This window comes from Carassius gibelio, chromosome B4, assembly GCF_023724105.1.
Source record: "Carassius gibelio isolate Cgi1373 ecotype wild population from Czech Republic chromosome B4, carGib1.2-hapl.c, whole genome shotgun sequence".
Lineage (NCBI taxonomy): Eukaryota > Metazoa > Chordata > Actinopteri > Cypriniformes > Cyprinidae > Carassius > Carassius gibelio.
The window spans coordinates 8,819,588-8,847,235 of record NC_068399.1 but is presented as its reverse complement, the minus strand read 5'-3'; the positions used below and the strand labels follow the sequence as shown (position 1 = coordinate 8,847,235).

General features: G+C 40.2%; 1 long non-coding RNA gene across 1 annotated transcript; it reads left to right on the top strand.

The window, feature by feature from the left end:
• The first annotated feature begins 192 nt into the window (after positions 1–192).
• On the top strand, positions 193–25,696 carry LOC127956418 (uncharacterized). Its single transcript, XR_008153555.1, has 3 exons — positions 193–516; positions 8,093–8,178; positions 25,486–25,696. It is a non-coding gene; the product is annotated as an uncharacterized LOC127956418 (long non-coding RNA).
• The last annotated feature ends 1,952 nt before the right edge of the window (positions 25,697–27,648 follow it).

Here is a 27,648-nt window from a genome sequence, read left to right as displayed (position 1 = left end):
TCCCTTTTACTCCTACAACAGGCCTGGTTTAAAATAGTCAGTTAGGACCGTTATAAAATAGGACAGTTATAGTCTGGCTTCAGCACTTTGTGAAAGTTACACTATGTAAAAAGAAATACAATTAAACCTATTTTTTTCTTATTTATTTTATTTTACTTTATTATTATTTTTTTGTTTTTGTTACAGAGAATGGAGTAAACAGATTCGTTTTCATCAGTGTTAGCAAGACCTGGATGGATGCTCAGAGCTACTGCAGACAGCATTACACAGACCTGGTCATCATTCAGAATCAAACTGAGCATAACCAACTGAGTATGATGCAACCATATACAAGTGCTTGGATTGGACTGTTCAGAGACGTGTGGAAATGGTCAGATGAAACAGAAGTCTCCACTTCCTCCTTTACTAGACTGCCTTTACAGTCTGGGCTGCAGAGTCCTTGTGGTGTTTCATATCCTGATGGTATAATTAGTTATCAGGACTGCTCAAACGTTCTCCCTTTCATCTGCATGTACCGTAAGTCTCATGTCTGGTCCCTAGTGTAATTAATTAATTCCAACTGAAGCAAAAGTGTCCATGTTAATGCACCCAATGTTACAAAAAGATTATGCCTTAATCCTAATCCAAAAATGAACATTCTGCTATCATTTATTTACCCTCATGTTGTTCTAGACCTGCTTGGGTTTCCCACATTCTTCAAAATCATCATAAGGTTATGCTTATAATCATGGTTCCTTGAGGAAATGCATTTAGCATGAGCGACTCTGAATATCGTGTGTAGTCTGTCCAATGGAAGAGCTGGACGTCACAGGCGGGACCAGGAAGCTATAAAAACACGTGCCGTGCAGCTGGCGTCAGCTTCGAGTAGCAAGCACTGGCAGGAGAGCTGGGAGTAGTGTCTAGTGTGTATCCGAAGAGCACAGTTTAGGACGACAGAACAGAAGTGCCTGGAATAACTAGCATATCTAGGCCATAAAACCTTGTGAATGTGGAGGGCGTGGACCACCCTGCAGCGTTGCAGATGTCCAGCATGGACAGACCTGCTAAGAAGGTACGTGTAAATAGGGGGTGTCTTCCCAATGACTGACCACTGAGAGGGACATGGAAGGTCGCAATGGCTGCCACGTAAACCTTTAATGTGAGAATCTGGCTTGCAGAAACTCCAGAACTGTACAAACTGGGTAGTTAGCTGGGTCAAGCTGACGGTCTCTGCACCATGAGGTGAAGAGTTTCCACCTCAGGGTGTACAGTTTCCTTGATGAGGGAGTTCTGGATTAGAGGAGGGTCTCAACAACCTCGGTTGAGAGACCGGATGCTTTGAGTTGTGCGCCCTCAGGGGCCACACCCCTAGTTTCCACAACTCCGGGTGAGGGTGAATTATCGTGCCCTGTGCCTGTCAGAGTAGGTCTGTCCTGATCGGTATCTCCCATGGAGAGCCGTCGAGGAATGAAACCAGATCTGACCCTGTCCCACCGTACTCTCACCAGAACTCCCGGGAGCAGAGCAATAGCGGGAAATGCATACAGACGAAGCCTCTGCCAGGTCTGTACCATAGCGTCCAGTCCCATGGGGAGCTGGATGAACTAGAGAGAACCAAAGGGGAAATTGTGATGTCTCTCAAGTCGCAGAGAGGTCCACTTGAGCTTTGCCAAAAATTCTCCATATCTGCTTCACCACCTCGGGGTGAAGCTTCCATTCCCCGGGCCTCGGCCCCTGTCTCGACAGTATGTCTGCTCCCACATTTAATTTCCCAGGAAAATATACTGCTCTGAGTGAGAGGAGTTTGCCCTAGGACCACAGAAGGATTTGGTGCACCAGCTTGTACAAGGGGTGTGAACGCAGACTTCCCTGGAGGTTGATATAAGAGACCACCAATGTGTTGTCGGTGCTCACCAACACATGGTGACCTCTCAGGTCTGTGAGGAAGTACATATAATGGTTTCGTGGAAAAAAAACCATTTACTTAAATTGCCATATACCGCATAATGGTACGAAGGGATTGTACTGTCATTAGACAACTACCATATCTAGACAATTGATATGCCATGTCAGATGGCGACCGCTCCACAGACTGCCGGCAGGGTGGCCACTCATGATCACACCCCAACCACCCCACCACTGTAGGGGTCTCATGTACAGCAGGGCATGTTTGCGAGAAAAACATCTCGATGTTGAACCGCCATGTAGTGAGCTAAAATCAACCATTCATCAATTTAATTAAGAATGCAGATGCCCTGCTTACGCAGGGGAATCAGAGCTGCATCTACAGATTTCGTGAATGTGAGGGGTGAGAGTGCAAGGCCAAAGGGAAGTACTCGATATTGGTAAGCTTCGCCCCTGAAAGCGAACGTCAGAAACTTCCTGTGTTGTGGAAGTATGGAGATGTGGAAGTATGCATCTTTGATATTTAGGGTGACAAACCAGTCCTTGGATCTGATTTGAGCTACAACATGTGTGATGGTGAGCATTTTTATCTTCAGTGTCATAACTGATTGATTTAGTACACGTAGTTCTATGATTGAACACAACCCCCCCCCCCCCCCCCCCCCATCATTCTTTGGAACTATGAATTACCGGCTGTAAAACCCATCTCCTGACCAGATGCCCCAAGAGAGCGACGAGGAAGGAACTTATTGAACGCCACCGCTTGTTTTCACGCTGCTGAACAGGCCAGAAGGCTGAAACAGGGCGTCCATAAGGCAGACCCTGTCTTTCTCCTTAATCTCAGACAGGGTCAGCCATAATTAGTAAGTTAATTTAATTTATAAAGCACATTTACACACAGCGCAAAACTGACCAAAGTGCTGTACAATGAATAGCTAAAAAGACAATAAAAATATAAACACATAGATTCAATAATCATAATTATATAAAACATTAATTAAAATAAAGCCTTCAATATCAGGTCAAACAAAACAGAAATACAGAAAACAAACAGAAGTACCAGGTTAGGGAACAAGGAAGGCCAGGGAATAAAAAATGAATTTTTAACCTGTATTTGAATGCAGCAATGGAGGGGGCAGATCTAATATCCTGGGGGAGCTGGTTCCACAAACGTGGGGCAGCAACTGCAAAGGCTCTCTTACCACTCTGTTTTAGCCATGAGTGCGGCACAAGCAGGAGCCCTTTGTTTGAGGATCTCAGTGACCTTTGAACTGAGTATGGCTGTACAAGGTCAGTGATATATTATTGCAATAATCCAGCCATGATGTATTAAAGGCATGGATAAATATCTCAAGATCGTTAAAAGATAGGAATGACTTCAGGCGGCAATTCATTCTGAGCTGGTAAAAACTATTTTTAACAACAGAACTAATCTGTTTGTCAAGGCAGAGTTCTGAGTCAAGAATGACACCCACATTTTTATCATTGGGTTTGATAAATGGTGTGAAGTTACCTACATTTTGTACCACAGTGCATCTTGCCTTGGGAGAACCAAAAACAATCACTTCTGTCTTGTTACTGTTTAACTGGAGAAAGTCATTAACCATCCAAATTTTAATGTCTTTGAGACAGGCCAGAAGAGATTATATGGAATCCCTAGATTTTAGAGGCAAGTAAAACTTAGAATCATCTGCATAGGGATGAAAAGAGATGTTATGCTTCCTTATGATGTCACCCAGTGGGAGCTTATACAGGCTAAAAAGCATAGGACCCAAGATGGACCCCTGAGGGACCCCATATAAAACAGAAGCAGAGGATGAGGCAAACTTGCCAATAGATACTAAGAAAGTCTTATCATTGAGATAGGAACGGAACCAAAGTAATGTAGTCTCCCTAATGCCCACCTGCCGATCAAGGCGAGTAAGGAGGATGTTGTGATTGATGGTGTCGAAGGTGGCACTAAGATCCAATAATATCAGGAAGGCATTATCACCTGAATCTAGTGTAAGGAGAAGATCATTGGTTACTTTTGAGCAGAGTATTATGAAGTGATCTAATACCTGACTGAAAAGGTTCTAGTATATTGTGAGTGGTCAAAAAGGGGAGCAGCCATGACAGAACAGCTTTTTCCAAAACTTTAGAAATAAAAGGAAGCTTAGAAATGGGACGGTAGTTATTTAGGCATTTAACATTGAGATCATGTTTTTTGAGCAGGAGTATGACAACCGCATGCTTAAAACATGTAGGGACAGTGCCAGATGCAAGACATAAATTTAAGATGACCAGAATGGAGGGAGGGACCGACTACATCAAAAACATCCTTTATAATAGAAGAGGGGATAGAATCATAAGATTAAGTAGTAGGTTTCATATGTGATACTAAATTCCTCAGTTCAGTGAGAGAGATGGGCTGAAATTGGTTAAAAGTAGCCAGTACCCCTAAGCAACCAGGCGGAGTAGCAGATGAGGTTGGAGTAAACACTGATCTAAAGTTCTAAATTTGATTAGTAAAAAACTTAAGAAATTCCTCACAGGTATCAGTAGATACTTCAACATGGGGAATTTGAGGGGTTGATAACAGAGTTTATTGTACTAAATAACATTTTTGGTCTGTTTGAGTGTTTACTGATCAAATCAGAGAGGTGCTTTGCTCTGGCTATTTTTGCTGCTGCCTGAAAAGAAGCTATTGCAGATTAAAAAATTTGAAAAGATACATTTTCAGATTGTGATTGTGATGAGAAAAAAAGTCATTCAGAATTAAAGTCTTGTTAGACACTGACCTGCTATTGACCAGGGCCACTTTTGCATTTGAAAAGACTGCAGACTGGGGGCAGCAAGAGTATTCCAAAGAGCGGATGTTCAGCAAGTTCACCCCACCGCTGCGGACACACAATCTAGGTTGAGCAGGGCTAACGGACATTTGGGGTTGATGCAGGGTAATGTGTACGTGACAAGAGTACCTCAAATCCCACGAACGTTGAGCCAGATAGAGAACTTTCTGCCCTAGGATGGCTTCAGAGAGCTGGCAAGGGACCTAACTGTACAAGCGAAGCACTCGCTCCTCTCCTGATCTTCACCCGGACGCCTCCACATTTACCTCGGCACCTCCGACGCTTCCTCTGGTTAGAGATACAGCAAGGTAGCCGAATTATGCACTCAGCGATGGGGTAAATAAATGAAGGGTGACATCCTTCGTAAAGAACAGGGGTCACCAGTGCATTTCTAAGATAAAGCAAAGTATTCTGATCATAGGACCTTGTAGCAACAGCAGAACAGTACAGACATAGCCTAAATGACAACACAAACAAACATAGAAGTTGATGTAGCTGACGGCAAGCCGACCAACACACTGGCGCCATCTTGCTTCCAAGGGGTTTGATATTCCAAATAATTGTCTCTCCACAGCCACCTTGGCTGCCATATCGCTCGGGTGATCTCCTTGGTGGCGCGGAGGGAGTGGTCGTTCTCAAGTGGTCGGTCTCAATGCTGACACATCGTTGAACTTGACCTCCTCTCCCTCGTCTAGCTCTTTTAGCAGGTAGGCTTGGAATGCCTGTAACACCGACATGGTGTGCAGACATGCACCAGCCTGACCTGCTGCGAATACCTTTTGCCCACCAAAGTTGAAGTTGTTCTGAGTGGCTTGGAGGGCAACGCCGGTGGCCTTCAGACACGATGCAGCTCCAGGGGACAGATGTCTCTATAGCCATGCTCTCTCATCCCCACCACGTTGCCATGATAATCGGATGAAGAGATGTAGAGGCAGGCTGAAAACGGGCATTTCAATGATCTGGCTATCTCTTCATGCAGATCAGGAAAAAAGGGAAGGCCTCGGCTGAAATCTTTCATGAAGCTTACTCTTCTGTGATTCAGATGTTTTCTCGGCGGGCCAATCGATATTTAGCTTGGCCATCGCGCAAGTAACCACCTCTAAGAGCTCATCATATTGTGGCGAGTGGGGTGGCCAATCCCCGCCGACGGTCTCCACATCAACCTTCTCAGAGGAAGAGAGGCAAAGTGTCGATCCCTCTCCCTGGGGGGAAGAAACCACAGAGCGTGTTTCCGAACCTAGGGATTGGGCACCAGATCTGGCTGATATGGAAGGAGATAGGGAGTCGCCCATCTCCGTTCCCTCTGCCAGACCCACCTGTGAACCCCACGAGTACAGTGGCAAAGGCTCCCTCCTCAAACAGAGCCCTTCGGGATTGAAGCAAATGATCACAATGCCATCGAGAGCCGACTCCGCATGCTTTGACCCCAGGCAGACTGTGTGATTCCCCACTCATTATATATCGTGGGCAGGGAGGAATACACAGCCTGAAACGCGTTCGTTTTTGTCTCGCTCTTAGACATGTTTCTGGAGCACTACAAGACAGACATCAGTAAATAAGACTCACAAGACAAACTGTGGAAAACTGACAACAGCTGCGCGGCACATGCTTTTATAGCTTCCAGGTCGCTTACGTAACGCTAAACGTGTTCCCCCTTTGCGTTTTCGATGCAGCTCGAGTTCTGAAGAGGAAATCATATTTTGTGTTGCGAAAGAAACTTATAAAGGTTTGGAAAACTGTGAAAAAAATTACATACTTTACATTTTTGGGTGAACTCTCCATTTAAAAAGAGCAGACTGCATGGTGCATTCAGAAAGAGCTAATAACAGATTTTATAAAATAAAGTCACAAAACATTCTTATTAAGGTTCCCATTTTAATTAATTGCTCCAATGTGTAATTAAAGTTATTTTAAATTAAAGACATTAATGTTGCTTTCCTCAAAATGACCAGTGGCCAGGAATAAACACTTTTTATTAACTAATTAACTAATTACAGTTTTCTAAACTTAATCACGATTAATCCTACCCAACATTAACATTTTTTTATGTTTTTTTAAGTTGTTTTATATTGCAATAATTTCATATTCAATCTTTAAATTAATGTATAAGCAAAATAAAGACAGTACATTTGTAATATTCGTTTAATGGGATTTTTTGTACGCTGATACCAACACTACAGAAGTCTCAAGGAAATTATTTTTCTCTACTATTTAACCATTGACTATAACCATTTAACAGTACGGTTTAATTGAGACCTTTTTTTAATGAATTTGAACATTTATTAGAATTAAAACAATAACACCTTAGACTTTTTGTGAACAATATTCACATAAAGTGTCTAGAAAAGCGCTATTATAAACCCATCATAATAAATGTTATATTTACCTGTGCGCTTCAGCAAGTAGTAAATATACAGTTATTTGGCTGCTCTTAAAGCCGTTGCTGAATGTGACGTGAGTCTGACACACATGCTGACACATGTTTCATTAGCAGTTTAATATGAAATGATACAGGCTAAAAAGTGCAGCATTTATGTAAGACCCTTCGCAAAAATCTCCATAATTACTGTTGCCATATTCGACAAGCCTTGCTGCTCTCGCACCACACGTTATCAACAGTAAAAAATACATTGCGTAGCAAAGAGGAAACTGACAACATGTCAGCCGACAAGGCATGTGGGTTACTTCTGTTATGAAACAAGGTCTCAGCTTTCAAATGTTGTCATTTTGTAAGAAATTCAAATAATAAATACAATTTTGTAGCTCTTTAATGTGTCCTGACAAATCACTGTGCCTCAGTTCAAGTGGCACGTGAACCTAACGGCTTATTTGTTTGATTGTAATATTCACACCATCTTTCAAGTTTAAGTCCACTGAAGTTAACTGTCCACTGTCCTGACTGATTTGTTTGTTGGACAAGATTGAAAATTGTGCGTTATGTTTGGTCAGATCACCTGTCACACAAGCTCTTTATGAATGGTCAATTGAAGAGCAAGCGCTGTGAGCACAGTATAATGGCTGACAGGACAGAAATTACTGACATATAGCCTGACAGTATCTCATCTGACTGCAGTTAACTATTGTTCTTCTGAAGCTCCCTCACCGTTTAACCATTTCCGTGCTCGTTTGACCAGCACTTGTCGCTAAGGTGAAGTGAAGTACACATCTGAAAAGTAATGCAATTCACACGCAATTCTTGTAAAAAAAAAAAAAAATTATATAAAAAAAAAATAAATAAATAAAAAGCCAGCCCTAGATCCGCCCCTGCATTTACTGTGTTAAATATGCTTTACAATGTAAAACAGCTTTACATTGGAAAATGTATCATCTGGGTAAATGCACAACTTTTGACAGCACTACTTTTTATATTTTAACAGGTGCAAAGAAACAGATTGTAAGACTGAGGGTCAAAACTGGTTCAAATCTTAATGATCCTGCAGTGATCACTGTTATCTTACAGTGGGTAAGTATGAAACAATTTCTGTTAAAACAGATAATGTATAATCTGCAATTTCAAAAATAAGATACTGTACATGTAGTGCCCAATGAAGCGTTAGTGGCACACATCCTATGTGATTATTACCTGACATAAAATTAACCATAATTGATAATTAATGTAATTAATGTAATGTTAATGTTAAATGTATTAACAATAGACATGCAAGATGTAAATACCACAACTATTAGTGATACCATTAAATGCATAATCACTGCATACATATCATAAACAAATAAACATGAAGAAAGATACTAAATTAAATCAGAAGCAAATAAATTGTGTGAACACAGGTTGTGGATACATGCAATGCTTGATAACTGAATGTAGCAATAGAAGAGAATTGTGTGGTAATGCTTCTTATGGGAAACCACTTCATTGCTCGGGCAAAAATAATACTAAATACTTATTTTATCTTTTAAAAAATAATATTGCTACTATTTGTAACATTGACTCCAGGTAACAGGTAATTGTAACAGATCAAATTACTTTTATTGTCACATCAACACAGCACAGACAGTTCAGAAACAATTTACATACAGACATACAGACTTATACATATGTCAATTTGCAATATACACATACATATACTGAGTACACACAGTGTACTATTAGACATACTTATAGTTAGCAAAACACATTATACATTATGTAGACATAGACACATAAAAAATATGCAAAGGTGCAACAGATTATACATGAACTGGATATGCAGGATGTGCATTTGATGGTATCCAGTGGTAGCAGATAGATTATTGTATAAAGTATGTACGTATAGTCCAGTATTGAACTGTTTTGGAATTAAAGTGCAATGTGTGGCATACCGTTAAGTGGGAGTATGTTCTAGGGTGCTTTAGGGTATATTAGTTCTGACTGTTCATTTGTCTGATAGCCTGTGGGGAAAAAGCTATCCCTCAGTTGGCTTGTGCAGGATCGGATGCTGTAGAGACGTGTTACTGAGGGCAGCCGAGAGAGCAGTTTGTAGGACAGGTGGCTGGTGTCACTGATGATCCTCCAGGCTTTCCTTGTACACCACCTGGTGTAGATGTCCTGGAGGGAGGGAAGCTCACCTCCAACAATTCAGTGGGCAGTTCACACCACTCTTTGCAGAGCTTCGAGGTTGCCAGCGGTGCTGTTTCCAAACCAGGCACTGATGCAGCCAGCCAAGATACTCTCCATGGTGCAGGTGTAGAATGTTCTGAGGATGCTGGGGCTCATTCCAGACTTCCTCAGCCATTTTGGGAAGAAAAGGTGTTGATGGGTCTTATTCAACTCTGCATGTGAGATCAAGAGTCAAGAGGCTTTTATTGGTCATTTGCATAGTTAACACTGGGGAAAACTGGGCATTGAAATGCTTGTGACGAGGCTCAGACATACAGTGACAATAACACGACATAATAGACATACATGTACGTGGAGAGCACTGAGGTTCTTGAGTGACTACAGTGCCCATTGACAGAAAGACATGGACAGAGCATTATATGCCCATAAGTGGAAGTAACAGGTACAATATATGTAGTCAGTGTAAACAGTTATAGTGAAGTGACATTCAGCCAAGTATGGTGACCCATACTCAGAATTTGTGCTCTGCATTTAACCCATCCGAAATGCACACACACAGAGCAGTGAACACACACACACACTGTGAGCACACACCCGGAGCAGTGGGCAGCCATTTATGCTGCGGCGCCCGGGGAGCAGTTGGGGGTTCGATGCCTTGCTCAAGGGCACCTAAGTTGTGGTATTGAAGGTGGAGAGAGAACTGTACATGCACTCCCCCCACCCACAATTCCGTCCGGCCCGAGACTAGAACCCACAACCCTTCGATTGGGAGTCCAACCCTCTAACCATTAGGCCACGACTTCCCTTATAGTGTTCATAAGTAGTCCTGAGGTAATATTATGATTACTGGGGTGGAACGGTGTCTAAAATGTCATTGTAGAGTGACGCAGATCCTCATTGATGTGAACACAGAGGAACTTAAAGCTGTTTACCCGCTGCACAGGAGTTTTGTCAAAGTTGATGGCTGTGTTCTTTAGGCCATCTCATCATTGTCAGTGATTATGCCTATTTGTCATCAGCTGTGTCATCAGCAAATTTTTGACGATGACGTTAGAGCTACGTGTGGCTGCACAGTCAATTATGAATTATGAAACAAACAAAAAAATTTGTGATCACATTTAAATCATTTTCCACAAAACTCTTTATAATTATCATTTAAGCGGTGGAGAGTCTTCATCTTTTTAAAATTTGTGTTCATAGGTTGCCATGCCTCATCAAAGTTTTGGACAGATGCCTTCATTAAATATCAAATGTTCTCTAATTTCAAATATAAAACCAGGTCACACATCCACATTGAAGCTTTAGGTGCGACTGTTGATTTATACTCAAGAAATATTCTTCTCATGGCTAATAAAGTGGCAAATGCGATGACATTTTTTATCTTGTTTGTCAATTATATTTTGTGTTCCAGTACACCAAAAATAAAAAATTCAACACTGGGTTTTATTTAGAAATTAAATGCATCAATTAGTGTTTGAAATATTAGTGTCCAATAGACACTCAGCTTTTGACAAGCCCAAAACATGTGCACAAAGTCTGCTTTTTCCACATTTATATCAATCACACACCTCATCAACATCAGGATACAATTAATCTACTCAAAGCCTCATCCCATATTTCGTTAGGTATTTCAATGCCAATGTCTTTTACCCACTCTCCTCTAAATTCGTCAATTAAAGTTTGATTTGAAGACAATTAAGACAGATAATCATATATACCTTTAAGATTAATAGGAGACTGCAGAATTTTATCCATCAGTGAAGCAGGTGGTAAATCAGGAAAAGTTGAGCTCTGCACTTGAATAAAATGTCGGGCTTGAAAATAACGGAACAGGTGGGATTGTGGTAACTGAAATTTTATTGAAAGGTCACTAAAACTAGCAAAAGTGTTATCTATATAGAAATCACTACATTTTGCTTAGCCTACCCTCTGCTTCTATACATACTGTATGTGAAATCTAGTTTGCCAGCAGGGAACAAATGGTTATTACAGAGAGGGCTTAGCGTAAAGAAATTAGTTAGTTTATGTCTTTGTCTAAACTGGGACCATATCTTAAGCATAGAACACATAACTGGGGTTGAAGAAAATTTAGAAGGAGAGAATGGTAACTTCGTTGTTATTAGCATTGTGATGTTGAAGTACAGATATTTTCTTCTGCTTTTCACCAATCAACCTCAGGAGTATTATACCAAAAAACTATTTTTTGGAGGTTAGCGGCCCAATAGTGACTCATAAAATTAGGACGCGCTAAACCTCTCAGGAATCTGTGTCTTTTGAGAAGCTCTTTACGGATTCTAGGATCCACAAGAATGATAAAATAGGTTTTTTTAGTGTATGGAAAAAAGCCTTTGAGAGAAAAACTGGAAGGGAATGAAATAAATATAATAATCAGGGTAAGATATTCATCTTTATGCAATTCATTGTGCCTGCTAGAGTTAAATGTAGTGCATCCCATCTTTGAAGATCAGATTTAACTTTACTTATTAGAGGTAAAAAAAAATTCTGCATATAAACCTGAGAAACTGTGAGTACTGTGAACTCCAAGATATTTAAATCCAGATCGAGAAAAACCTAAATGAAAGCGATGCTACATTAATTTGTAAAGCAAGAGAGTTAATTGGAAAACATTCGCTTTTTGATAGGTTAACTTCTCAATATCACTTAACTTCTCTACTATTTTTGGGTCATTTTCAACTGGATCTGAAATGTATAACAACAGGTCATCCCCATATCATCCCCATATAAAGAGACCCTGTGTTCCATGATCATCCCTATTCGATCAATTCCCTGAATAGACTGCAAAGATTTAAGCACAATAGATAGTGGATTGATTGCTAATGCAAAAAGAAGAGGGCTTAAAGGGCAGCCCTGCCTTGTGACCCTAAATATTGAGAAAAATTGCAAATTGACAGTCGCGGTCAAGCGGCTTTGAAATCCCTCTACAGTCTCTCATAGTGCATTTACGGAGCCTTGTAAAGGCCAGAAAGATTCCCGAATCAAGGCAGAGATGTCTTACCTGATATTAATACCCTGAAATCAACTGATCCATGGATACAGATTCAAAAGTTTCTGGCATGGCCTGTTTTTCGGCGTTCGAAGCAGCAGCCATGGCTGCTAAAGTAGGTAGACATCCAAAATGGGTATTACTCATTAGTTAACTCCAAGTCAGTCGCATGTTAAAATCATTCGTGAAACTACCACCAGGTGGCGCTAAAGGATGGATTGCAATCTGAATGTAATTGTAAAATGAGATAAAAGGAGGAAGTAAAACAACAATAACATTATGATATAACATTGTAACATCTTTAAAAAACATTAAAACATTTACAGTGAGTTAATTTCAAAACGTAGGATAGTATTAGGCTCATCAAAAATGTAAATACCTTTAGTATCTTATGCATGCTATTGTTATTAAACAGTCATTAAATATAAGGCATATATATATATAATTTTGGTTCATTCTTGGTTAAAAAAAATCTTCAGGTTCCATATGCAGAGCGAAAAGAGAACGATCCAACATTTAGCAAAAATTATTTTTAACTTCCTCATTATTCTTGATTTTTTAAACTGCTAACACTTTCCATAATGAATCATGCCTTTACTGTGTTACCAAAAATGTAGTATTTTCCATTTCGCCTGTTTGATTGCGCTGGTGCCTCGCGCACATATTCAATGAAAACAGTGCAGCAGTCCACCGAGCCATTCGGCGCAAGCAGCAGTCCACTTTGGCATATTGCTAATTATGATTTTTTTTCCATCGACACTGAAACAGAGTGAACTTCACTTGCATAATATATATATATATATATATATATATATATATATATAATATTCAATCTGAGTGTGTTGCTGGTTTCGTAAAAGTGTCCATTTGTGCTCAGTTACCTATTAAAGGGTTAGTTCACAGAAAAATGAAAATGATGTCATTAATAACTCACCCTCATGTCGTTCCATACCCGTAAGACCTCCGTTTATCTTCAGGACACAGTTTAAGATATCTTAGATTTAGTCCGAGAACTTTCAGTCCCTCCATAGAAAGTGTGTGCATGGTATACTGTCCATGGTTATAAAGGTAATAAAAACATCTTCAAAGTAGTCCATGTGACATCAGAGGGTCAGTTAGAATTTTTTTGAATCATCGAAAATATATTTTTAGTCCAAAAATAACAAAAACTATGACTTCATTCATCATTGTCTTCTCTTCCGTGTCTGTTGTGAACGAGTTCAAAACACTGCAGTTTAGAGATATCCATTTCACGAACGATTCACTCGATGTAACCGGATGTTCTTGAACCAGTTCACCAAATCGAAGTGAATTGTTCGAAACGGTTTGCTTCTCTAATAAGCATTAATCCAAAATTGACTTAAGATGTTAACTTTTTCAATGTGGCTGACACTGCCTCTGAGTTAAAACAAACCAATATCCCGGAGTAATTCATTTACTCAAATAGTACACTGATTGAACTGCTTGTGAAGGGAGAACTGAAGATGAACACCGAGCCGAGCCAGATAACGAATGAACGATAGACTCGTTGGAGGGACAGAAAGCTCTCGGACTAAATCTAATATCTTAAACTGTGTTCCAAAGATTAACGGAAGTCTCACAGGTTTGGAACGACATGAGGGTGAGTCATTAATGACATAATTTTCATTTTTGGGTGAACTATACCTTTAAACAAAAAGGATTGCGTCAAAGCAACTGAACAACATTAATTAGGAAAACGGTGTCAATAATGCAAAATGACAGTTAAAGGCAGTTCATCATTCAGTGATGTCATCATCTCAGTTAAGTTTAAATAGTATCTGTGCAATCATTTGCAATCAAGTCAACGATATCGCTGTAAATGAAGTGACCACAACTAAACAAGCCAGAGGTGACAGTGGCAAGGAACCAAAACTCCATCGGTGACAGAATGGAGAAAAAACCTTGGGAGAATCTAAAAAATTGAATTAAGAAATTAATTAATTAATTTCTCTGACCAGATGAAACCAGCAGTTCCATTCCAGGTTGCAGCAAAAAAGTGAAAGTGAAAAGTGACGTGACATTCAGCCAAGTATGGTGACCCATACTCAGAATTTGTGCTCTTCATTTAACCCATCCGAAGTGCACACACACAGAGCAGTGAACACACACACACACTGTGAACACACACCCGGAGCAGTGGGCAGCCATCTATGCTGCGGCGCCCGGGGAGCAGTTGGGGGTTCGATGCCTCACTCAAGGGCACCTAAGTCGTGGTATTGAAGGTGGAGAGAGAACTGCACATGCACTCCCCCCACCCACAATTCCTGCCGGCCCGGGACTCGAACTCGCAACCCTCTGATTGGGAGTCCGCCTCTCTAACCATTAGGCCACGACTTCCTAAAAAGTAAAAAAACAAAGTCTTTACAGAAGATCTGTATCTAGGGCTCTGGTCGTCCTGGTCTCCGCTGTCTTTCAGGGCCGTAGAGTGCGTCTGCCTCCCAAACAATGTTAGGTAGGTTATTCCAGAGATTAGGCGACAAATAATAAAAGGATCTTTCGCCCGCCGTTGATTTTGATATTCTTGGTATTATCAAATTGCCTGAGTTTTGAGAACACAGCGGACGTGGGGGATAATGTAAAAAGAGCTCATTCAAGTATTGAGGTGTTAAACCATTCAGGGCTTTATAAGTAATAAGCAGGATTTTAAAATCTATACAATGTTTAATAGGGAGCCAGTGCAGTGTAGACAGAACAGGGAAATGGTTCTAGTAAGAACTCTAGCTGCTGAATTTTGGACTACCAACTACCTTGTTTACCAACCGTGCAGAACAACCACCCAATAAAGCATTACAATAATCTAACCTTGATGTCATAAATGCATGGATTAACATTTCTGCATTTGACATTGAGAGCATAGGCCGTAATTTAGATATTTTTATATGGAAAAATGCAGTTTTACAAATGCTAGAAAAGTGGCTTTCTAAGGAAACACTGTTGTCAAATAGCATACCTAGGTTCCTAACTGATGACGAAGAATTGACAGAGCAGCCATTAAGTCTTAGACAGCGTTTTAGGTTATTACATGCAACATTTTAGGTTCTATAATTAACACCTCTGTTTTTTCAGAATTTAGCAGTAAGAAATTACTCATCATCCAGATTTTTATATCGACTATGCATTCTGTTAGGTTTTCAAATTGGTATGTTTCACCGGACTGCGAAGAAATATAGATCTGAGTATCATCAGCATAACAGTGAAATCTAACACTATGTTTCCTGATGATATCTCCCAAGGATAACATGTAAAGCGTGAAGAGTAACAGCCCTAGTACTGAGCCTTGAGGTACTCCATACCGCACTTGTGATCGATATGATACCTCGATATGGGTAAAATGCAGAGCACGAATTCTGAGTATGGGTCACAATTCTTGGCTGTATGTCATGTCACTTTCACTGTCACTTTGAAACCATCTCTGCTTCTCTCTGGTGGAATGAGATGCCAACCTATACCACCACAAACCAAAACTTTTCAAAAAGTAGCTAAATCAGAATTGAATAATTCTGCAATCATAAACCTAAAAAAATCAACATCAACAAATAACTCTCCTCTGCGTTTCTCCTCTCCTATGAAAAACTGTCATTTAATCTGCACAGCTGGAGTACTGTCACCAGAAATGCAGAATGTGGCTGAACTGGGACAGAGAGGACAAAGTCACATGCAGTAGGCGGCCAACCAAAATGATGGTTCTACGGCCGCGCATTGCTCCTCTCCTACAAAAAAAATGTAATTTCACTAGTTCACGCTTACATATAATTAGCTGAGGTATGGTATGCATATTTGGCGTGCTGTCCGGGGAAGGGCTCCGAGCTCTGGAATGGCCCGAACCTAGAGTACCCCCCTTCCCCGTATATTATAAAGTGAACTTGAAGTGAGGAGATGGGGTGGAGGAGGGATGCTGATAAACCATCAATGGATAGAGGTAAGTCAGCGATATTTATACTATGGGATTGATTACTTGATTATGGTCCACCTGTGTTGATTAGGTATCTGACGCGCTCCTCCCGAATCTTATTAATAATTAAATTTCACTAGTTCACGCTTACATATAATTAGCTGAGGTATGGTATGCGTATTTGGCGTGCTGTCCGGGGAAGGGCTCCAAGCTCGGGAATGGCCCGAACCTAGAGTACCCCTCAAAAAGGCAAATGTACAAGAGGACAGCCGCCAGTTTAAAGAATGCCCCCCCAAAAAAGCAGAGTACTGGCGGGGGCTGATTTGGTTTCTGAGAAGTCATCTCGTTGGCAGGCTGAAAGGGCCTACGTACTCCGGAGGGAGCGAATTGGGCGTTGGGAGAGTAGGCCCTACCGGCTGCAGCTAGTGAACTATGTGGTTGTTGGCGCCCGGTGAGTAGGGCTCGAGCCGATGCTCAACTGGAGCTTTTTTGGCGTTGGAACGGTGAGCCCTACCGGCCAATGAGGAGGAGCAGCGTGGTTGTGGTGCCCGACCGGGAGGACCCGAGTTGCCTCGACCAGAATAGGTCACGGTGTCGGCGTACAGGCCCTATTGGCTGATAGCCCCTGCTATTCAGTGGGTGAAGGGCCTAACGCTGACCGAGAGGGCCCATGAAGCCTCCGACAGGAGATTGAGACTCAGGATGACAGACGTCTGGGTCCTCTCGGTTTGGCAGATAAAAAGCTTTGGGCTGGCCGACAAGGAGGACTCTGGCGACATCCGAAGGGAGATCCCGACTAACGGCATCGGATGGATGAGACTCACTTGCGGCCGGCAAGCATAGGCCCGTCCGGGAGACTCTCGCCAGACACACGCAACAGACGGGTAAGCCTCGGCGGACGGGGAGGGTTGGAAAGGAAAACCCGACTGGGAGGACTCCGATGGGGCCTCTAACTCAGAACATCGAACGGGTAAGCCTCGCCAGATGGGGTTAAAAGATGTGAGAGTAGCTGAGGGTAGCTGATAGTTGTTTTTTTATTTTTTGCAGGATTTGGCGAGAGGACGAAACACGTAGCGTCGGACGGTTAAGCCTCGCCTACCATCAAATGGAAAGGTAAGTTGGGTGGCCGAGAGACTGTTACCGACGTCTGAAGGGAGCGCACACATCGAATGGGTAAGCCTCGCCGACCGTAGAGTGGAAACGTAAAGCAAGTCTGTCCAGGAGGCTCTCGTCAGCGTCCGAAGGGAGCACACACATCAAACGGGTAAGCCTCACTGACCATAGAAAAGGAAAAGGTAAGGTTGTCTAACCAGGAGGCTCTCGCCGGCGTCCGAAGGGAGCACGCGCATCGAACGGGTAAGCATCTCCGGATGACGGACAGAAAAGGTAATGATAGGTGGCCAGGAGGCTCTTGCCAGCATCCAGCGGGGACAAAACTGGGTGAGCCTTGCAAGCCGTAGGATGGAAAAGGTAAGTTTGTGTGGTCGTTAGGCTGTCGTCACCGTTTTATGGGAGTTTGCTACTCCCGGCAAGAGACGGGTAAGCCTTGGTGACCGTAGGAAGGAAGGAGGGTTTATTTGTGTGTTTGGTACTTGCAGCATTGAACAGCTTGCTTGTAGGTTTGTAACCTAAACCACGTGGTAAGGTCGTGGTTGGCTGGCCAGGAGACTCTCGCCAGTGTCCGATGGGAGCACTCGCATCGAACGGGTGAGCATCGCTGGCCAAGGGTGGAAAAGGTCAGGTTGTCTAGCCGGGAGGATCGGACCGACGTCCGATAGGAGCTTAGCTCCAGTAATCGAACGGGTAAACCTCTCTGGCTGAAGGACGGAAAAGGTTGTCCGGCCGGGAGGCTCTTACCTTTGTCAGACAGGAGCTTAGCTCCCGGATAGAACGGTTAAGCCTCGCTGGCCAAAGGACAGAAAAAGGTAAGGTTGTCTAGCCGGGAAGCTCTCACCTACATTCAATGGGAGCCCTGACTACGTGAATTGGATGGGTTAACCTCTCCATATGTAAGACAGAATGGCAAGGAAGGTAGCCGGGGGCTTTCACTTACGTCCGAAGGGAGTGTGAGCTCCTGGCAACGAACGGGTAAGCCTTGCTGGCCGCAGAATGGAAAAGGTGAGGTTGTCTGGCCGGGAGGCTCTCGTCAGCATCCGATGGGAGCTCAAGCTCTTGGCATCGAAGAGAGAAGCCTTGCCAGCCATAGGATTGAAAAAGGTAAGGTTATCTGGCCGGGAGGCTATGGCCAGCATCCGGTGTCTTTTTATTTATTATTTTTTTATTTTTATTTTTTATATTTATTTTTGTTTATTTATTATTATTATTATTATTTATTAAAATTTGCGACACCAGATGGGTAGTATCTCCAGCCATTGGAGGGAAAATTCAGATTGTTTTATCTGCGAAGCACCCGTTAGTGTTCGGCAAAAGCGTAACTTGCGGTATTGGATGGGTACATCTTGCCATCTGAGGGAAAATTTGTTTTGGTTGCGATGTACCCATTGGTGTTCGATAGGTAAATGTGTTTTTTTTTTTTTGGTTAATCTGCCTTTTTTAATCGGGTAAGCTTCGCTGGTGGTCGGATGGAAAGTCCAAGATTGATTAAGTGGGAAAGCATCTGGCAGGATTTTAATACTTGCGATGTCATACGAGTAAGCTTTGCTGATAGTTGAACGGAGAAGCCAAAGGTTGGTTCAACTGGGAGCCCTCTTGCAGCGCCTGGCAGGGAGTTCGATACTAAGGATGATTGGTTTGTCTACTAGGGTAGACGCTGTGAGGCTTACTTGAATAATTGTTTAGCAAATCCAATGAGCTGCTTCCGATAATGAGTCCGAAAAATCTTGGTGCAGTCATAGTATCCGAAATTAAGCATGCAAAAATAAATTGGATTTCCTTTGCCGGTGTACCCCAAATAGGTGCCATGTATCGGCGATGTGGTCATTGTCAGCATGTGAGATCGATGGTACATATCGACGATGTAATCGTGCATGGGTGGAGTAAGAGAAAGATTCTTTATACTGTCTGAGCTTACTATTTGCCATTTTGACCATGCAGGTGCACGAAAAGAGCCTATGGAATCACCAATAATCGAAAAATATACTTTCGGACGTACTGATACACTGGCATTAAGTATAAAATACTATATTTAAATACTGCTAGTTCATGTAGTCGGCACTACTGTCATCTCGCTTGTCCAGTGAAATTGATTTTATTTTTTTGCCATTTATGGGCTCACATCATCCTTTGAGAACACGGGCGAGCGGGAAATGCAGTGCTGAGATGGGATAACGGAGCGGTTTGATAGCCAAATTATGGTAGGCCGCCTAATGATTATTATAAAAAACGTTGGTTGGAGAATGGGCCTAATATCATCTTGGCTATTGTCGATACATGAAGCTATCACCGCAACCTCGGATGCATGGCATGCCTTTAGGCGGAGGTGACGTGTGTGTGTTTTTTTTTTTTATAATATATTTAAGTATAGGAAAGGCTCCTGCGGGAGCAGACGCTGCTACGGCTGTGTGGAGGTACAGGAAAGGCTCCTGTGGGAGCAGACACTGCTGCGGCAGTGAGGAGAACTGGAAAGGCTCCTGCGAGAGCAGACACTGCAGCGGCAGTGGGGAGATTCAGGAAAGGCTCCTGCGGGAGCAGACACTGCTGCGGCGGTGAGGAGGTACAGGAAAGGCTCCTGCGGGAGCAGACACTGCTGCGGCAGTGGGGAGATATATGAAAGGCTACTTGCTTCGGCTGCTGTAGATGTTGGCTGTGGGAAGAGTAAAAAGGGTTAGTAACATTTGTTGGGGCAAGCTAAAAATGAAAGGGTAGCCTACTGTGTTACCAGCTTAGCAATTTGTTGCCTGATTTGACAATTCCTCTAGCCTTGTCCGCCTTATTATGTTCCTGTTGGAAAAGCATCTTTCCTCTCATTTGGCCTCCGGGCTCTTTAGACGGTCTCCCGAGCAGATACGTTTGGAACGCTGTTTTCATGTTGTATTATGGACTGTGGAAACAGAGGCTTTTGGACACGATTGAGCATGTTTAGTCTTGTAAGACGTTGTACCGAAAGACATGATTATAGCAGTAACGTTAACCCCTTACCAGACACCCCCCATTTTTGGCATGGAGACAGAAATTACATACCCAAAATAAAGATGTTTCTGTTGATGATTCTTTCTGACTAGATCCATGATCAACATTTGTCCATGAGCTAACACTTTGATGTTTACCGTTCAGGAATTGGAATAGTTTTCCTGACATGATGGAAAATTATCACTGGAATGATGTTTTATCGAAATATTGGTCAAATATAAAAGCCAAAGTCTTTAGACTTCAATTGATGCGTGGTTTATCCAGATCAAGTAAGAGAGTGATGTTTAACGTGCTGTGAAAGTGAAACGATAGTAGACTGGGGCCGTTGGCGATGCTTGCAGCAAATGGGTTAACAGCAGTTGCCATTAAGCATGTGCTATTCGCTTCCCAGTGGTTTCTAAAGATATTTACTTGCCAGTTTTTCCATACTACGGTCCTTAAAAGGCGACAGTAATTTTACTCAGACTTGCTATCCTGCATCAAAACACGAGGGCAGATGCGTTTTAGATTAATTTTGAGTGATCACGCCAGTGAATGGTGAAATAGGTCCCTAAATGATTTGTTCCTACCAGAAGACTTTCATGGAAATTAAAATTTAAAATTAAATTAAGCATTTATCAAGAGACTTACAAGTTTTTTTGTTTTGTTTTTTACTTATGTCTGTATCATTTCGGTGAGGTTTAAACTTGCGCGGTAAGGCAAATGTAAAAATAATAATAATAATAATAATGCATTTTATTTGTAATGCGCTTTTCTTAAACCCAAAGCGCTACAGTAATAAAGTAATAAAAGAACAGAACAAAACACCAAAAGCAATACAACAATTCATTAAAGAAAGACAGTCTTGAATAAATGTGACTTAATCAACTTTTTTAAATCACCCAACGTTGGTGCATATCTGACGTGCAGAGGAAGTACATTCCATAGCTTAGGGGCTTTATATGAAAAGGCTCTTTCCCCCATGGTCTTTAGCTCACATTATGGCTGGTGAAGTGACAGAGAGTTAGTAGAGCGAAGAGAGCGTGATGGAATATAAGGACTGATGAGTTCACAAAGATACTCTGGTGCAGTCCCATGAAGTGCCTAGTATGTTAGATAAGAATTTTAAAATCAATTCTCGCATTTACGGGAAGCCTGTGTAATTGTGAAAGAACCGGTGTAATGTGTTCACGAGGAGAAGTACAAGTGAGCTTGCGTGCGGCAGAATTTGTATATACTGAAGCTTGCTCAACGATTTAGCTGGAAGGCCTGAGAAACAAGGCATTACAATAATCTAACCTAATGCCTTGGCTTCGTGGTTAAAAGTGGCATCATCCGACAGAACGTTGTATCTGTAGTCCAAATCTATGTGCGATCCACACCCCGGATCAGCGGGTGGCGGTAATGCACCTTTACACTGGTTTGCCAAAACCGCCATAAAACACTAGTAGAAGAAGACGGAACTACGTCATGACATCGTTTAACAAACTTTAGCCGCAAAACTGCTTTTAGATGCAACACTTTGGATGCCAACTGCTGTAAAAATCCAATGAAGAAAAAGGAGAACCTATTTTTAGCGTCTTCGCCTGGAAATGTATTGGTTAATGTCGCGCGGTATTTTAAAATTCCTTCATTTTTGTCATGCACTACTTTGTTATTCGTTACCTTTCCTCAAACCCCTCCAGCTGAACTTAAGTCGGTCTGTTTTTTGGGGCGAGGAATGGTGTGTTGTCGTGTAACTGGGTTGAAACAAGCCTGCACTCATATCAGCCGTACTCTTTGTATTCATTATTTTCTCGCAGCCCATATAAATATGTTCACAAGACCATAATAATAAAAAATTATACATTTATAATTAATCATTATCTTTGTGAAATCATTGTTATTTGCGAACGCAGGTGTTTGACGAAGGCTTTAAGACCAAGCGGAATCCTCCGTCAGCTGCTCCCAGTTCACAGCAAGCGCTAACAGCAGCCAGGATCACCGTCAGCAAGTTTTGATTTTACAAAATCAGTTTGAGCGAATAAAACTCACTGATCATGAGACCAACATTTAGCAAGGCAGGAAAACATTCAGTCTACCTGAAGAAAGACGTATTTCATTGTAAGTTAATACTGTAAAAAATAAAAGTAAAAAAATATATATATACTGTTGGCTATTCTTAAACTTGGACTTCATTATACTGAAGTACAAATCCTAATGTTTCATAGACCTTCAGTTTTTATGCTTTAAAATTTACTCATGCCGATGGCTTATTTATTTTTTATTTTTAGAATAATTGTAGCCTATATTGTTGAAGCAAAACTAATATGATAACTTTATAAATAAAAAAACAGCATCGTTTTGCAGCGTACAGTGTCACAAACAGAATGAGAGGATCCACTGGAAAAAATAATTAATGAAAGACAGGCGAAAAATAGTATATTAGAACTGTGGCGTTCCCTCGTGAGGGTTCGTGATGCGCTCTGACGCACCTGTCAGCTGATGGAGGCGGTACTCATAGCGATCGCTTTTTTCTTTGTTTGTTTTATTTTTCAACAGTTTTTATATATGTGAGAGTGTGTTTTATGATGAATGTGAATGTATCTGCATGATTACCATCCGTTTGAGTTCAAATCAGCCCAAATCAGCTCGCTATTACTGCATGATCATGGCTATCAAAGTGAACGCCTCTATATGAATAGAGAGAGTGGATTATTTACATTATAATTTATTTACATTTATTTACATTATAATTTGTGTTATTACCATCTGTATAAGTGGCCATCAGCACATCAAAACTTATTTGCATCGTAATTCATTGTAAATGCTGCATTTCTAGCAAATATCAGGATTTTCTGTAATTGCCAAACAAAGTTAAATATTTTTTTTATGTTTTATTATTCTTATTTTTCTTACTCAAATAATTCTTATTGTATTTTTCTAGTTCTCAAATAAATCACTTATATGATGTCTAAGTTTCTGTCTAGTGTTTTATAATTGTGCTTGATTTCGGAAAATGAATACAGCTCGTAAAAATTATATGATGAAAAAGGCATGCTAACATATCATATTCATATATTTAATAAATAAGAAGCAAATATATAGCCTAGCAGACAATGTAATAAGGCGCCGGCACAATCACTTGGATTGCATGTGAATTAAACTCAGTGTGTGCCTTACAGTTTTGAGAAATATAGGCTATATATTACAGACAGCTTGAAATGTCTTCTTTTAAACGAAAATATTCAAACCAAAATAAATGGGCTACTCTCTGATGATGTAATCCATCTATTGATATTTGATATTTGATGATATTTTCGAATTGAGCGAGACCCCACGGAATGAGCGAGCGGATCGGGATATTCAGAAATGCGCTCTCCACTCACGAGCTCTGATTGGAACAAACCAGAGCCATATGTCCGCTGACCTTGCAGAAACATACAAATAGACATAGCCAGACTAGACTATTTTAGTACAAATTAAGAGCTTACTAATGATTTTTTATAATTCTTGACAAAATTATAATATATTAAGTTTTTTTTTTTTTTTGCCTAGTTAGTTTTGCCTACGTTCCTATGACCCAATGACGCTATGATGAGCATTTATTGCTTTTTAAAAATGCGGGTCGGGTACAATATTTAATTGTTATTTTTTGCGGCCCGAGTTGCGGGCGGGTTAGTTGAAAACGTTGGTCGGGTACTGGTTATTAATACATTGACCCGTGCATCACTGGTGCGAGTGGATAGATTTGCACTTGCGCTTTATTTTAATGTGCTTTTGCGTTACAATAATGCACTCTCGTTGCTGCTTCTGAACCGCTTACACATAACTTACTGTATACGCACTGCAGATGCGTACAGTGACCCTTGGGCAATAAATATATTGGGCAAAACATATAACACCTGAGGCACCGCTACAGTATAAGCTAGAGATAAAGCTCTCATTGGTTTTCCTTTGGAAATATGTTTAAAATTTATACTGAATGCATTTGTGACTGTAAAGCATGTCTGTGTGTGTCAAGATCGTGATTAAAATCGAAATCGCAAAATTGATCAAAGAATCGTGATAGGTTTTTTTTGTCCATATCGCACAGCCCTAATTAACGGTCATATTGTCAAATTCAGAAGGCACGAAACGATTCATTATCCAGTTTCCTGAATGACAGCCAGATTATCCAATCATGATCAAAGTAATAAAATAAAACTACCAATAGGAATTGTTTCAGCGTGATAAAGCAACGAAATGTATTTAGTTTTATTGTTGCTAATGATGATAACACATACATTTAGATTTTAGGATAGGTGATTAAAATATTGTAAAATGCTATTAAAATAATAACAATAATCTTAAATAATTTAATATAATTAACCTGTTAACTGTCACTCACGTTTTTGAAGATAGACTTGAATATGCATGATACAAACCTACATTTTTATAATTCATGACATTTTGTTGTACCATTACATGGTAATGCAATGTCTGATTTTAAAATGGGTTTTGAAGGATGAATTTTGAGATTTTATGTTTTCAAGTGATATATAACTTCTGATGATTTCTAAAATGTGATAGAGAAAAAGGCAACGAGGAAGTCTTTTTTTTAAACAAAAGTCAAAACTCCTTTTGTAATGTAGATTTCTGAGGGTGCGCTCTTGTCATAAATTCATCTATTACTTTTCCTACATAATTAAAAAAAAAAAATATTGGTAAAATATATATTTGGGAGTCTTAGACCTTTCCAATGATATATAGTTTGTCAAGATTAGATTAGATTTGATTGTAAAATAGTATAGTCAACGTAGGTGTCCCGTATACGGGTCGGGGTGACATTTAACAGGTTAAATATGTATTAACCTTTTCAACCATTTAGCATTAAACATTTTCAATGTTGTTTGAAAGTTAAAACAGCTGACCTTATTTCAACATTGAAAGTTGATCATGTGCCGGAAGTTTTTCAAAGTTCAGCTTTAAACGTTGAATCAACGTTATTTCAACGTTGAAACCACAACTGACCAACCATATTTCAACGTTGAAGGTCGGTCATGTGAAGGCTGGGTTATATATAAGTCTTATAAATTTATGAATTGTTGTTTACTGCTAGAAATTTTTAAATCATAAGAATCACTGTTTTACATAAATATTTAAATGGTATTCAGATGTCTCTCATTTTAGTAACAGCATTGCAAATTGTAAACCAAAGAGAAAATTTAAAGAAAATTACTCATGTCATATTTGATTTTTTCTTTAGATAAAACAGAAGCTAAAGGAAATGGGTATAGAAAAGCAAACAAAAGTGACATGGAGAATTCAGGCAAATGGATATGTGTTTTCACAAGTTACACATTTTTAAGGTAATTTATCACATTATTATAATTTGCAAGAAATATTAAGTGTAATGTTCTTCTCTGTAATGGATTTCACATGATTACCCTCTCCTTATGTACACCTAGTTTCAGCGGCAGCAGTGGTGGTCCTTGCTCACTTTGACTCCAGCTGTTTCCTCAGAAGTGTCAACACTGTGGCAGGACATCAGGAGTAAATCATGCAACATTAGTTCATGTGATTTATATTTTGTGAACACTGTCAACAACCTTAAAACTATTTTATTATTTAATTATTTAACTTGGTTTATTTTAGCACAGCTGTGATTTCATTAAGTAGTAGCGGATGTAATTCTGTTTCTCAATAATAATAAAAAAAATTTAAATTTTTATCTGTTATTGTAAAATGACTTGTAACATTGTCTAAGATAATTTTCTTTATACCATTCCATAAATAAATCACATACAGCAATCTTAATATCAAGTCCTTTTGTACACATGCAGACCTAAATTGGGCAAATTCAGAATTTAGAATCTATTCATTCCTGTTTATGAATGCAAAAAAATATATATATATTGTTGAAAGGTATGGATGGTGTTTTTTTTATTAGTTGCTAAAGAAATTTGGGACTGGAAAATTATTAAAAAATTGGTGGCATTCAAGTGTCACCTGGTGGCTATTTCTGGTTTAATGGCTAAACAAAAATCTCACGGGAACCACAACATTACTTATTTACACACCTGGCTTTAATTTTATAACTTAAAATAATTATATATAATTATACAACTAATTTTTTATTTTAAAGAGACCAATCTTAGGTATGTTTTACAAAGCATTTATGACTTCCTACAATTTCAAACAATAGAGGAGTATGAATTCTCATGATTCTGCCTTTATATCCTGACTTTCCTCTAGTCTTGAGGCAGGAACATGACAGACCTGTGTTTTGTGTACAAGCACATGGCATTGTCTTTGGGCCATGTGCTTGTGTTGTCTCGTTCCCTTGCCCCGCCCCCCTTGTTAACCTAGTTGTCGTGATTGCCTTACCTGTGCCACCTATTGTGTCTTTATTAGTCGTCTTATTTATATCCCCTAGTGTGTTCTGTCTTTTGTCGGTTCATTGTTCCTTCATGTTAGCTTGTGAGATATTGTATCATTGTCACACCTTGAAGAAGTCGTTGTATTACCTGTGAGTGTTTGTTTGTAGTTAGTGTTCTAGTGTTTAGAGTCTTTGTTTATCATGTCTACCCAGTCTTGTTAAGTTATTGAATGAAATGTGCCGCCTTCGAAAACCGGTCCACTACAGTCAAAACAACCATCATGCCATGAGAGGGCGGTAACAAAATCTATCCTGATGTGGGGCCAGTGTCTCGAAGTGACAGACAGCGGTTGGATTAAACCATCTGGAGGTCGGTTAGACGTCTTACCACTGGCACAAACTGATCAAGCCAAAACAAAATTGTGAATATCGCAAGCCATTAATGGCCACCAGAATCATTGCTTTACTAAGCAGCTACTACGGCTTACTTCTGACTGTGAAGGAGGTTGTGGGGTCTAACTGACGGTGGATGCGAGTATCATCTATGTGCTTGTGTTAAAGGCTTTACAACATCCACCTCATATTATATGCACAGACTCATTCTTTAGTTCAGTTCATCAAGCACAATAAAACAATAATGGTTGACCATGATGCTGAACAATATTGCTTAAAATATATCAAAGTACATGACATGACATGACAAAACCACAAGCAGTGGTTTAAAAAACTGTTTTTACTTTTTGTTGTTTTTTAATAAATGTTTTAATTTAAAGATCTATCATGTAGATTGTATGTGTACTGTAAAAGAACAAATATACATTTAGCTTAAAGTCAGTAAAATAATTACACCTACAATTTTAAACATGTTTAAAAGATTAAACACATGTTGTGTCACTAAAGTAAGGCACACTGTCTATTACTGCACACTTAATTTTTTAAAATGTCTTAAAATGTTCTTACCTAGAACAGAAAACATACACTTTGACTATTTTAATATTTTGTAGGCATCTTGTGGTTTTGTCTTGTCATGTTATGTACTTTGATTTATTT